Below are 15,045 nucleotides of genomic sequence, written 5' to 3'. Positions count from 1 at the left end.
CTCAACAACGGAGAAGGCAATGGCACCCTACTCCAGTACTCTTGCCTGGAAAATCCCATGGACGGAGGAGCCTGATGAGCTGCAGTCCATGGGATCGCGAAGAGTTGGACAGGAATGGGTGACTTCACTTTCACTTTTTACTTTCATGCATTGGAGAAAGAAATGGCAACCCACTCCATTGTTCTTGCCTGGAGAATCCCCGGGACGGGAGAGCCTGGTGGGCTGCCGTCTATGGGGTCGCACAGAGTCGGACACGACTGAAGTGACTTAGCAGCAGCAGCAGTAGCAGGGTCCATGGGGTTGCGAAGAGTCGGACACGACTGAGCGACTTCACTTTCACTTTTCACTTTCATGCATTGGAGAAGGAAACGGCAACCCACTCCAGTGTTCTTGCCTGGAGAATCCCAGGGACGGGGAGCCTGGTGGGCTGCCGTCTATGGGGTCGCACAGAGTCGGACATGACTGAAGCAACATAGCAGCAGCAGACTCACCAAAAAAGACAAATCTTGTGCATTTTTCCCATATTGTGATCAATATAGATTGATTTTATTGCATGTTTTCTTGCTTGTTGATGTCACTGAGATTATAATCTATCCAGTTTTCAACAAATATTTTTGAGTACCAGGTACTCAGGTATGATGCTAGGCAATGCGAAAAAAACAAGCAGAAATCCCTGCCTCCTCAACTTTAAGTCTACTAACCCGAGAAGCAAAATCAAAACAAAACTAAATACAAAAAAGCTCCAAACTCCCAGTTTCATTTATTATATTTAGAAAAATGCATGGTAAGGAAACAAGTCTAGGATGACTCACATTTCTGATTTCAGCAGCTAGATAGATAGTGATACCACATTCAAAAAAAGAAGGGAGAAAAGGACTTAATTTTTTTTTTTTGCAATTTTTTGACTCCTGAGCTCACTTATTAAGTATTTTGTGAGATAAGGTAAAATGCTCCTTTGTATTTCAGCAATCGGATCTTCATTGAGATAAATCCAGTTAATACATGATCTTGACTTTTCAAACCCATTCGTTTCTATAGAAGATCTATGTGTTTCATTTCAATAATGATTTTTTATAATGCTCTTATTTCTTACAATGGTCCTATATATTTTGTAGCTGGAAGAGTACACATAAGATGATTTTATTTTCAATTCTCATCTCCTAAATCTCTGAATGGTTGATCTCATTCTGACCCTAAACAGATGTTTGCAGCTGCATCTCCACACATATTTCAATTCTCAAATCAAATATTACTTCCTAGAGTTATTGGCTGGATAACCTGCCAGCAAGCAAAGAAAAGAGAAGTTGAGGAGAGGAAACTAGTCCTATGAGATTATTGATTCCAGATGTTCCAATTACTCCTTTCGGGGACTTTATTGACTTAAGTTATACAAATCCTCCTCTATAAATCTTTACTCAGTCAGGTTGGCAAAGATTGTATTCTGTTTCTCCCTAAACACCCTTATAAGCCTTTAGTAGAGTTCACACCTAATAGAGGAGGAAGCATAAATGTCCTGGCCACATTAAATCTTATGGAGTTTTAAAAAGACACAGTTAACTGATTTAGTTCTTGTCCGCTGAGAGGGGAGGTATATCAATACAGCTCAGTAGTCAAAGACATTTCATGTTTTTCATTTTTTTCACAGAGCAGTAAACCATTCTGTAAATTAAACTTCATTGAAATGATGATTCCTAATAATAATATCTCCTATCTCAAATTTTTTACACTGTATCTCAAAATCAGCCTCAAGACTCTCCTTGAGTGAATTCAACAGAAATCTCAGGAAATGCAGTGCTCACATATTTTAAATAATGATCAGCACATTTATTTTAAATCAAATCAAGTGGCATCAATCCCGCATTATCATCAGTGTTATTAAATATGGGACAATAATGCTGTCTTAATTCTATCATTTTGTTGGTTTTGTCTGAAAAATCTTGATGGAATGGACCTGATTTTCAGACCTTTTCATAATGTCATCCCATTACCATACATTTCTAAAACAAGCCTTTTTGTTATTTCTCAACATAGTTAATACAGAAGTGTAACAAATGATTATCTAATATTCATCACCATTCAGGGAGCATATGTATCTCAGGATGGAGCTTATGACACATCCCTAACTCAAGCGGAATGACAGAGCTGATGAACTTCAGGAAGATCTAGAAGAGTGAACAACAACAACAAAAAAAACTTTTTTGAGAAATGTAAGGTTCTTACCTCAGGGCAAATATTCTAGCCTATATCTCTAAGGTCAAGGTAGGACTTGTTATTAGCCTAGTTGGAGATAATGTGCAAACTGAGAAAGATAAATCCTCTGTCTCTTTATAGAGTAACATCAGCCCTGTGAAGTGTAGGAGCCCCAGTGAAGATTCACAGTCCTACAACACTGCACAACCAGTGGGAGCTCAGAGAGCAACAGTAATTTGGAAACAATCTCTTCCAGGTAGAAATACCAGATTATTTTATTTAAGGGCAGTGTTCTCATCTGTCTCAGGAATTCAAAGCTTTCATTTACTTCTGCACTGCAAAAGGCACATCAGTAGGATGTGAAAACAAACTATAGACTGGGAGAAAATATTTGTAAAAGGCATATTTTAAAAAGGACTCATCCATTTAAAAAAATATACAAAAATTTCTTAAACATGTTAAAAATAGGTGACCTGAATAAGACATCACCAAAGAATACATACAGATAGCCAATAAACATATGAAAGGATGTCCCACACCATATGTCATTAGGGGATTTTCCTGGTAGCTCAGCTGGTAAAGAATCTGCCTGCAATGCAGGAGACCCTGGTTCAATTCCTGGGTCAGGAAGATTCCCTAGAGAAGGGATAGGCTACCCACTCCAGTATTCTTGGGTTTCCCTGGTGGCTCAGCTGGTAAAGAATCCACAAACAATGTGGGAGACCTGGGTTCGATCCCTGAGTTAGGAAGATCCCCTGGAGAAGGGAATGGCTACTCACTCCAGTATTCTGGCCTGGAGATACAGTTCATGGGATTGCAAAGAGTCAGACATGACTGAGTGACTCACTTTCACTTCACACTAAGGAAGGGGCTTCCCTGGTGGCTCAGACAGTAAAGAATCCACCTGCAATGCAGGGGACCTGGTTTTGATCCCTGAGTTGGGAAGATCCCCTGGAGAAGGGCGTGGCAACCCACTCCACTATTCTTGCCTGGAGAATCCCCATGGACAGAGGAGCCTGCCAGGCTACAGTCAATAAGGTGGCAAAGAGTTGGACATGACTGAGCAACTAAGCACACAAACTAAATAAGATATTGCTAATACTTAATAGAATGGTTAAAATTTGGAAAACTAACAACAGCAAAATGCTGAAAAGAATGTGGAGCGACTGGAACTCTCATTCATTGCCAGTTAGAATGGAAAGTGGTACAGCCACTTTGGAAGACACTTTGGCAGTTTCTTACAAAACCAAACATATTCTTACCATATGACCAACTAACCATGATTTCTCAGTAACTACCCAAGGGAGTTGAAAACCTAAGTCCACACAAACACCTGTACAAATGTTTGCAGTAGCTCTATTCATAACTGCCAAAACTTAGAAGTTACTGAGGTCTGCTTCAGTAAGTGGGTAGATAAATAGACTGTGGTACATCATGCAGTGGAATATTAGTCAATCCTAAAAATACATGAGCTATCAAACCATAAAAAGAGATGAAGAAGCTTAAATGTATATTACTAAGTGAAAGAAGCCAATCTGAAAATACATCAAGCTATACGATTCCAATTATACAACCTCCTGAAAAAGGCAAAACTATGGAAATGGTAAAAGAATCAGTGGTTGCCAGAAGTTGAGAGGCAGGGAGTGTTGAATATAAACAGAATTTTAGGTCAACTAAACCATTCTGTATGATAGTATCATGTAGCAGACCCATGTCTTTATACATTTCCCAAACTCACTGAATGAACAACACCAAGAGTTAACCCTAGTGTAAACTATGGAGTTTGGGTAAAAATGACATGTCAAAGTTAGGTCATCAGTTGTTACAAATGCACCATCTGGTGCAGTGTTTTGATGGTGGAAGAAGCTGTGTGTATGTGGCAAAGAAGTTATGTGGGAAATCTCTGTACCTTCTACTCAGTTACACTATGAACCTAAAACAACTCTAAAAAAATAAAACATTTTAAAAGAAAACTCAAAAGACCACTCACTATTTGAGGCTTGATCTAGCACAAGGTGGGCTTCCCTGGTGGCTCAGACAGTAAAGGACCTGCCTGCAATGAGGGAGACCCAAGTTCTATCCCTGGGTTGGGAAGAGTCCCTGGAGAAGGGAATGGCTACCCACTCCAATATTCTTGACTAGAGAATTCCATGGACCGTGGAGCCTGGCAGGCCATGTACATGGGGTCCCAGAGAGTTGGAAATGACTGAGCAACTAACACTTTCTATTTCTAGCACAGGGCATTTAAACTGAAATAGTGAAAAAAAAAAGTTTAAAGTCACATTGAATCCAAAATGTGGTGGTCTTTGGATGCCAGAAAAAGGATATTGATTTTTTTTCCTTCTGTGAACAATGAGGGGCCACTGAATGAAATGTTTGTGCGATGGCCTTCTCTAAAATGAATAAAGTCATCAGAGTGACCATGTGTAAATCTGTGAATCCCAGATTCACACTTCAATTCATTTTCAAAGGGATTTACTTTTAATAATATATTTCAGAATGAAAGTTTACCTAGGTTCATTGACAATAATTATGAGTCACCCATCAGTTGATCTAAAAATATATTGAATAGTGCTTAGATTACTTAGATTTCTCTAGAGTATCTGGATTCAGTTCTGGATGGAACTGAATCAGTGTCTTGTCTCCATGTATTTTTCAATTTTTCTGTTTCTACTGTAGTTGTGCAAACATGTATTAAAGGGAAAGTTCATCTTTAATTGGTGTTTTATAGTATTTTTTCAAGACTTGTTAGGTATTAGAGATATCAGACAATTAGAGCTTTAAAATGTCTTTGAAAATACTACTACTTATTCACATAACAATTAGGAAACTTATAGGTTCATCCCTGGTGGCTCAGATGGTAAAGCGTCTGCCTACAATGCGGGAGACCCGGGTTCGATCCCTCCAGTATTCTTGCCTGGAAAATCCCATGGATGGAGAAGCCTGGTTGGCTCCATGGGGTCACAAAGAGTCGGACATGACTGAGCGATTTCACTGTCTATCTATCTATAGGTACATCAGAAAATTGAGCTATTTCAAACATATAATACCTGTAGTTAGCATTTAATAAATAACAGTTGATTGTTTAATTGGATAATAAAACCAATTTCCATGTTTTAAAATGAAGTGTTATTTCATTACCAATCAGTGGAAGGAAAATACATATCCAATAAATCTTAGATTTTAACTTATATTATAACTGGTAGATTCTTTACCATCTGAGCCCCCAGGGAAGCCCTTATAACTGGTAGACTATTTTATTTGAATGTGATTATAATTTGTTTTCTTTTTTCTTCTAAATTTACATTTAATTTAGTCCTGTAACTGGGGCTTTCAATTGTAAATGATATAATTTTCATTTCATCAACCCAATGAACATTAACTGTCTGTTATAGGTATTGGCTTTGTGTAGTTCTCCTATAAAAAGCAAAACAGTGCTGTCTGTGGCGTGCCCAGGTGTGACGTCATAATTACCAAGTCACTGTCACTTCATCAAGGTATGACATCATCATCACCAGGTCACTTGTCACTTCATCAAGGCCCCAGTCAAGTGTCAGTTGAGTTTTTCCAGCATTTGAGGATAGTGAGTAAATAGTGGTGAAATGGTCAGTTCATGGTATCCTGTACACTGGAAGGAAGCTCTAAAGCAAAGAGAAGAAAGGAAATAAAATGAGATACATAAGGATTACATGAAAAGATGTGCATGAAAGAGGTTCACAGAGGGCCTTGTACATACTAGATACTCAGTAGATCTTGTTTGTTTACTATCCTTTTCTTTTTCTCTCGAGTAACAGGAAGAGAAAATTCTTTTACAAGATGTTTGCATGTTTGTTGGTGGAGGTTGGTCCCATCAGGTTACTTATTTCACATTTTAAACACTTACTAATTAATGATGCTAATATTATGTCTACATGGTGTCAAAATATGTAACAGAACAGTTTTTAAAGCTATTGATATATAGCTAGGATATAATCATACACCTAGTGATTTTTTTATTCCACCAAATTACTATATACGTATAAAAAGTCTAACATAACATGGGAACTATAGAACCCGTGACAATGCTGTCATCTAATATTTAGACTTATAAAAGGTTTACTGCACCTGGAAATATCTCCATGGTGAGTAACATATCAAAGACATTGATTTACTGAATATTTTTAACCTATGGGCCACCTAGCCATAGCTGCTACCCCTGAGCGCAGATGGAGATTTGGCTTCTCTACTTGGCTATGTTGGAGAGTCCCTTCATCCCTTACTGCTGTGAGTCTACCCTTTCTTAGGAAGAGCTTAAGGAAAAAACTTCACAGGTAGACATGAACGACATAGAGGTCAAAGATATTTCACTCTATATTTCTCAATTTGAAAGTTTTCATCATATTCCCAAGGTTTAATTGAGGAGACAATAGGATACCAAATATCCAAGGCTCAGTGTTTTAATTTATTTGCTCTAATCCTCAGTTTCCTCATGAAGACTCTATTTAAAAACAAAATGTGTTCACTTGACGGTTGATTTTATTTCTGCCTAATCACCTAATAAATCACATCACTTGGGGATCTAAAATATTTATTTTGCGTGTGTTATTTTCAGAAGTCTAGAGCAATGTAGATCCATTACTTTAGCATTCTAAACACAAATTTCATTGCCTGAAAAACTGCTTAGTTGAGTAATGGAATTGTCTGATTTAGCTAGAAACTTGACTTTTCTCTCATTATTCATATGTGACTTAGTGTTCCAGCAATTCCTGTTTGTACATGTCAGACTTGGTGAAGAAAGCTTACACAGTGAGGAAAAATTTCACGTCCATCTGTAAACCCATATCCTGGGAGCATGTGGGGAGGACGAGAGGCTAAGAGGGAAAGCACAAGTTCTGTTTTCCTCTTGGGGGATGTAACAGCCTACAGCACTGGGAGCTCCATTGCTTTCCATGCTATACATGAGACTACTGCCCCCTTCAAAATATTGATACTAGAGCATCTGGGAAAGCATTTCACATAAGAGAAGGAGAGAGTGCTTTAAGGTCGTGAAGTTTTGATGGGACTTTTGCTGTGGTAAATGTCCAAAGAGGACAAACATTTTGACACTCCAAGAGCTAGAAATAGAACCGAGACAGTTGACTCAAACAAAATAAAAGACAAGCAACTAGTATCATCCACAAGCAACAGCTCCTGGACCTACAATTGAAGTTTCTTTTTTTTTCCCTAAAATAATCTAATGTGAAAATGAGAAACCACTTGGTATTTTTAACCTGATCCGGAAGCATCACCAAGTGGGTCTCACTCACATGGTGTTGGTGGGATATGTTCCTGAAGTGCCAGTGACCTCCAAGTGCAAGAAGCAAACCATCCCTGAAACAGTGGAATGGAAATGTCCTCAAACCAAAAACGACGCTCAGGTCATGCTTTGATAAATGATGGCAAATTCAAGGGGAAGGAGAGGAAGTGAGCTCACTGGCTTAAAAACCAGAGCAAGAAGAATGGAAAGGCCACAGTGCTTGGATCTAGTATTAAACAGCATTCATGCATCATTTTCCTGTGTCTGCAGCATCAGCCTTCCCTGACAATGGTGTGGTTTCCAGGACCACAGTGTAGGGCGGACCTGGGTTCATTGAGAGCCCAGAAGCCAGCACCCACTTACTCCATCAGAGAGGCACTGGTCAAGCTTTCCCAGCCAGTAGCTGCGGGTCACTGATGACTGACTGAGCAGCTCTGGATTTTATCTGTGTATCTCAGGTAGGAGATACATGGGGCCAGACTCCGTGTCACAGAACATTAAATACTATTTATGGTCCCATGGCTCTTTAGGGCTTAATTGGTCCTTTTCTCCATTCTTAGCTATGTTCAGCACAATTTGTTGTTCAGTGGCTAAGTTGTGACCAACTCTTTGCAACCCCATCAACTGCAGCACACCAGGCTTCCCTGTCCTTCACCATTTCCTGGAATTTGCTCAAACTCATATCTATCCATATAATTCTCTGTTGCCACCTTCTCCTCCTGTTCTCAACTTTCCCAGCATCAGGGTCTTTTTGATGAGCTGGCTCTTCACATCAGGTGGCCAAAGTTTTGGAGCTTCAGCTCCATTACTTGGTCCTTTTCTCCCTTCTTAGCTACATTCAGCACATTTAGGCTGAACTCAATTTATCCTTGTCTAAGGACTGTCACAAGCTACTCACTATCTATTCTTAGTTTTATCTGTCATCTTAATTTGTTTCTCCTATCTGTTATAGAAGAATTCAGTAATCTTAAATAATACAGCAGTTAACACCCTTCTGGGCTGAAATTTCAAAATATGCTTAGTGTCAAATGGATGAATCATAAAGTAAAAACGTGGATTATTCCTGTTACAACTCAAAGCCTACTATGAGTGTTTTTGTAGATTCTTGTAGCTCTCTTGGACCTCCCAGGAAGATTCCCTCCCCCCATCACATGAGTCATGTAGCTGGGGGCTAAAAGCACAGTGAGCAGCTCACGAAATACAGCATTTCTTCTCCTCCTGTTCTCCTGCTGCTCCTGCTCTTTCTCAGTCTCCTTTTCATCTCCTTCTCCACATGTTTTTCTCTTCCCTCCTCCCTGCTAATTCGGATTTGAAACTTTTTGGTTATATACCTGCAAATCATCTACCCACCAATCTTTAATCCAACTGTAATGCATATGTCTTACCTCACATGAGTAACAGGAAACAAAAACTCACTAAGGACTAATTAAAATTACTCCAGTGAATTGAGGGGCAATTGAAATGCTCAAGGCAGGATGTGGCTCCAGCATCTGGTGGAACTCCTTTAGGGTATGTTCATTCTGCTTTGACAGGGCCAAGCTCAGCTACTCTGGCTAAATGTCCATCAAGAGTGTAAAAGATGACAAACTATAGGGTTCAATTCAGTCAGTTCAGTGGCTCAGTCAAGTCCGACTCTCTGTGAGCCCATGGACTACAGCAGGCTTTCCTGTCCATCACCAATTCTGGGAGTTTACTCAAACTCATGTCCATGGATGGTGATGCCATCCAATTATTTCATCCTCTGTCGTCCCCTTCTCCTCCCGCCTTCAATCTTTCTCAGCATCAGGGTCTTTTCCAATGAGTCAATTCTTCGCATCAGGTGACCAAAGTATTGGAGTTTCAGCTTCAACATCAGTCCTTCGATGAATATTCAGGACTGATCTCCTTTAGGATGGACTGGTTGGATCTCCTTGCAGGCCAAGGGGCTCTCAAGAGTCTTCTCCAACACCACAGTTGAAAAGCATCAATTTTTCAGCTCTCAGCTTTCTTTATAGTCCAACTCTCATATCCATACATGACCACTGGAAAAACCATAGCTTTGACTAGATGGACCTTTGTTGGTAATGTATGTCTCTGCTTTTTAGTATGCTATCTAGGTTGGTCATAGCTTTTCTCCCAAGGAGCAAGTGTCTTTTAATTTCATGGCTGCAGTCACCATCTGCAGTGATTTTGGAGCACCCCACCAAATATAAATAAATAAATAAATAAATAAATAAAGTCTCTTGCTGTTTCCATTGCTTCCCTATCTATTTGCCATGAAGTGATGGGACCAGATGCCATGATGTTAGTTTTCTGAAAGTTGAGTTTTAAGCCAACTTTTTCACTCTCCTCTTTCAAAACACTTTCATTAAGAGGCTCTTTAGTTCTTCTTCACTTTCTGCCATAAGGGTGGTGTGATCTGCATATCTAAGGTTATTGATATTTCTCCCATCAATCTTGATTCCAACTTATGCTTCATCCAGCCCAGCGTTCCTCATGTTGTACTCTGCATATAAGTCAAATAAGCAGGGTGACAATGTACAGCCTTGACGTACTCCTTTCCCTATTTGGAACCAGTCTCTTGTTCCATATCCAGTTCTGACTGTTGCTTCCTGACCTACATACAGATTTCTCGGGGGGCAGGTGTGGTGGTCTGGAATTCCCATCTCTTTAAGCATTTACCACAGTTTGCTGTGATCCACACAGTCAAAGGCTTTGGTATAGTCAATAAAGCAGAAGTAGATGTTTTTCTGGAATTCTCTTGCTTTTTCAGTGATCCAACAGATGTTGGCAATTTGATCTCTGGTTCCTCTGCCTTTTCTAAACCCAGCTTGAACATCTGGGAGTTCACAGTTCACATACTGTTGAAGCCTGGCTAGGAGAATTTTGAGCATTACCTTGCTAGCATGTGAGATAAGTGCAATTGTGTGGTAGTTTCAACATTCTTTGGCATTGCCTTTCTTTGGGACTAGAATGAAAAACTGACTTTTTCCAGTCCTATGGCCACTGCTGAGTTTTCCAAATTTGGTGGCATATTGAGTATAGCACTTTCACAGCATCATCTTTTAGGTTAATTTATTAAAAAAAAAAAAAAAAAACAGTTTGAAAGAAGTCCTAGAAATATTCTGTGCACAACAGGTTTTAGATCTATATTAACAGCAGTTCAGTTCAGTCGTTCAGTTGTGTCCGACCTTTTGCAGCACCATGAATCGCAGCACCCCAGGCCTCCCTGTTCATCACCAACTCCCAGAGTTCACTCAAACTCACATCCATCAAGTCGGTGATGCCATCCAGCCATCTCATCCTCTGTCGTTCCCTTCTCCTCCTGCCCCCAGTCCCTCCCAGCATCAGAGTCTTTTCCAATGAGTCAACTCTTCGCATGAGGTGGCCAAAGTATTCAGCTTCAAAATCAGTCCTTCCAAAGAAATCCCAGGACTGATCTCCTTTAGAATGGACTGGTTGGATCTCCTTGCAGTCCAAGGGACTCTCAAGAGTCTTCTCCAACACCACAGTTCAAAAGCATCAATTCTTCAGTGCTCAGCTTTCTTCACAGTCCCACTTTCACATCCATACATGACTACTGGAAAAACAATAGCCTTGACTAGACGGACCTTTGTTGGCAAAGTAACGTCTCTGCTTTTCAATATGCTATCTAGGTTGGTCATAACTTTCCTTCCAAGGAGTAAGCGTCTTTTAATTTCATGGGTGCAGTCACCATCTGCAGTGATTTTGGAGCCCCTAAAAATAAAGTCTGACACTGTGTCCACTGTTTCCCTATCTATTTCCCATGAAGTGATGGGACCAGATGCCATGATCTTCGTTTTCTGAATGTTGAGCTTTAAGCCAACTTTTTCACTCTCCTCTTTCACTTTCATCAAGAGGCTTTTTAGTTCCTCTTCACATTCTGCCGTAAGGGTGGTGTCATCTGCATATCTGAGGTTATTGATATTTCTTCCAGCAATCTTGATTCCAGCTTGTGCTTCTTCCAGCCCAGCATTTCTCATGATGTACTCTGCATATATATTAACATAGTTGGATATTTAATTTAAAAGGACATAGCAGACATATTAGGAGGACTATGTGTTTCTCTGCCTTGTAGGGTAAGTATAGTAATCTCTTGGCTTCCTTGGTGGCTCAGCTGGTAAAGAATTCACCTGCAATGTAGGAGACCCCAGTTCAATTCCTGGGTAGGGAAGATCCACTGGAGAGGGGATAGGCTACCTACTCCAGTATCCTTGGGCTTCACTTGTGGCTCAGCTGGTAAAGAATCCGCCTGCAATGGGGGAAACCTGGGTTTGATCCCTGGGTTGGGAAGATATCCTGGAGAAGAGACCAGCTACCCATTCCAGTGTTCTTGCCTGAAGAATTCCATGAAGAGCCCAACAGGACTGAGCAACTTTCACTTACTCACCATCGTAGTCTCTCAACAAAATATGGAGGTAAGGAATGTAAAATATAAATACTGTGCAGAATTTATATTTCATGTTTATATAATGCTCAGCTCCTTTCTCATTTGACTTTTTTTCTTTTCAGTATATGTTTTTAATTTAACCAGAACTAGAGGATGAAAGTGAAATTATTATTTGGAAACATTTGTATTCCTGCTGCAATTTAAATATTCAAACATCAAAAATTTTACATTTAAATATAAGCATCAAATATAAACATTTGATTATTAAAATGTAATTGAAATATTCAAAACATGATTGGAATAGGTATTTGTAAGTAACAAGATCACCAAGGATATAGTAATCTAGACAGAACTTGCATAACATCAGTGCATAAACTTAAATAACTTCAGCTGAGCTTGAGGATATAACTTTTTAACAGTACAGGTAAGAGAGGCAAGTTTACCTTCTCTTTATGGGTTTCCTGTTAGACAACAATAGTCGACAGAAAGAAATCTGAAAGTTCATCCTCATCAATCATTCACTCAAGACAAATCCCAGCATTTACCTGCCACTAAATGAATTAATTTCATAGCCAGGAGTGAGTTTGTGGATTTTATTTCTTAACTAAGCATTACACATATTTGAAAAGAATTTTTAAATTTAATTAACTTGTTTTCATTTTGTTTTTATTGGACAAGATGATCTTTGTTTAAGAAAAAAGATCATACATAGACCTGATAAAACATTACAATTTTAAAACCCATTTCATTATGATATTTGGCAAAACTAATACATTATTGTAAAGTTTAAAAATAAAATAAAATTTAAAAAAATAAAAAAATAAAACTCATTTCATTTGAGAAATTAAGCATACCTATGTTAAAACTATTGTGATAGTGGTAAACAACAGCACTCCCTCATTCATTTTCTTCTGATTAGCCAGCTAAAATAGGATTCACGCTCTCTAATTAGCAACCACACAAAAGATTCAAATTCCTGCTGTAGGAGCAGAATGTTTAATTAAATTACAAAAGACAGTTTGCAATTAGTTATATTTGGTCTACCTGATGGTATTCATTTATTTGTCAAGAGGCAAACAAATCTGGTTGCTTAAATTACCACCAAGTTCAAAACAAATAAATATCTTCCTGGGTGAGGAAGGTAATCATAGTTCTTTCTAATTATATTGTAATCTGATTTGCAGTAACCAATCTGAGACAAGGTAAAGTTCAATTCATCTGTTTGTGCCTATACCATCTAGAACATATTAGATATCTATTAATACTGGAAATAAGGAAAGGAAGAAAGAGAAAGGAAGCACAGGAGACAGAAAATCAATAAATAGTAAATAAAGTGAAGAAGTAATTGATTATTTGGTCCTCTCAAAGTCTCTTCTAAATAAATAAGTAGATTTGCAGAAAGAATATTGGATTTCAGATTGAGCCAGAGTTTTGGTATAACATGTTTCAAAGTATAATATTATACTTTATATATTAATAATATTGTGCAAGTAGTTTTACCATTTCTGAATTTAATTTCTCATTGAATTTTTCTAGATGTTTAGGTAGATCCTGGAACTCTATATATAAAACTCTATATATTTAAAGATCTTATCTTTATTTTGCAATTGAATGTACCTTTTTTACTTTCTAATAATGAATCATTCTGTAGTAGATTCCTTACAAAAATGGCTGCAACTTTTCTTCTCCCTGAATCAGTAATCCTGGGTGATATAACTTTGCAGCTCCTCCCATCCAAAAAGCATAGTCTATCCCCAACTTTTGACTTGCTTTTGCTCATTTGTTTGCATTTTTGGCCCTATGACTCACTTTGACTAATAGAATGTGATTGTGTGCTAGTTCTGAGCCTCGAGAATATATTTTTTGCATGCTTCTGGTTAATTACCTTAGAATCCTGCCCAGACTCCATGTGAAAAAGTCTTGACTAGCCTGATGATGGATAAAAGACTACATGATCAACCCAAAGTAGATTAGCCAGTCCCTAACTGATGTAGCAACTGATTGCAGTCACATGAACAAGCCCAGTCAGCAATAGCTGATCTTGGTCCAGTTGAGCAGAAATGTCCCATTGACTAAGATAGTCATGAGCAATAATAAATTATTGTTGTCTTAAATAATTTAGTTTTGGTGTGTCTTGTCACTCAGCAACAGCTAACTGATGCACATCCTTCCTGAAACATGAAAGCATCCTTTATTCTTTCTACCCTCTGTCTCTACAAATCGGTTTCCAAATCTTCTTTATTTTAAAGAAAATACAATCTCTCTTGTGGTCTCCTGACATTCTGCTAATTCTGGCTTTCCAGTAGTTATTGCCTGGTGATGTTAATGGGTTCTCACTGAAGTTCCTGCTTCCAATCTCTCCATTCTCCAATTCAATCACTTAAATACTATTTCAATCTATGGATCTAATCATGTGACTCCTTTCCTTAAAACACCTTCATTTACTCTCTTTTTATACACAGAAGGAAAGTCCAAATATCTTTAAATGGTATAAAGACCTTTCTGTTTTTATTTCCACCTCTCTTACCAGATATACAATGGATTACTGTCATCAAACTCCAATCCCACGACATAACAAAACCACCTTTAACTTCACAATCACAATTCTAAAGCTGCTGCCCATTTTGTTCTGTTTGCCTGAATCCACAAATCTGCCCTGTCCACCTGTTGACCTTTTACTTCTCCTCCAATGTGTACCCCAGAGATCATTTGCTCTGGGAAGTTTTCCTGATTTCCTTCAAATAGAATGCATTACACTCTCTGTATGGCACATCTTTCTAAAGAAGAAATCTTGTTCTCTGTTTCATCTGTTTCTGTGTTATTGTCTCTAAGAATAAGCGAGCTCTTTAAATGCAGAGATTGCTCAACCACCTTTTACCCTTGAGAAACAATCATAGTGTCTAGCATATAATGGGCACTTGATAACTTTTTTTTTAATGTACATGTAATCAGCAATATTAAGTCAATTCATCTAAAGCTGTCCCCAAACCCCCTATTTATGAAGTTAATTTTATAGATGTTTGAAATCTGCACTTAATTTCCTTAAGTTTATTTACATTTCATATAATATAAATGCACATTATAAGGGTGACAAATTTTCCTACAGGACTTATTTTAGGTGAATCTGGCTCAGTATTAATTAAAATTCCAAGGCATTTCACTGTTTCAGAAAACTGTAATCATCACTATA

Source organism: Bos grunniens, chromosome 13, assembly GCF_055505025.1.
Source record: "Bos grunniens cultivar Pamir isolate PY7600 chromosome 13, Bosgru_T2T1.0, whole genome shotgun sequence".
NCBI classification, from domain to species: Eukaryota; Metazoa; Chordata; class Mammalia; order Artiodactyla; family Bovidae; genus Bos; species Bos grunniens.
This window is presented reverse-complemented; position numbering follows the sequence as displayed.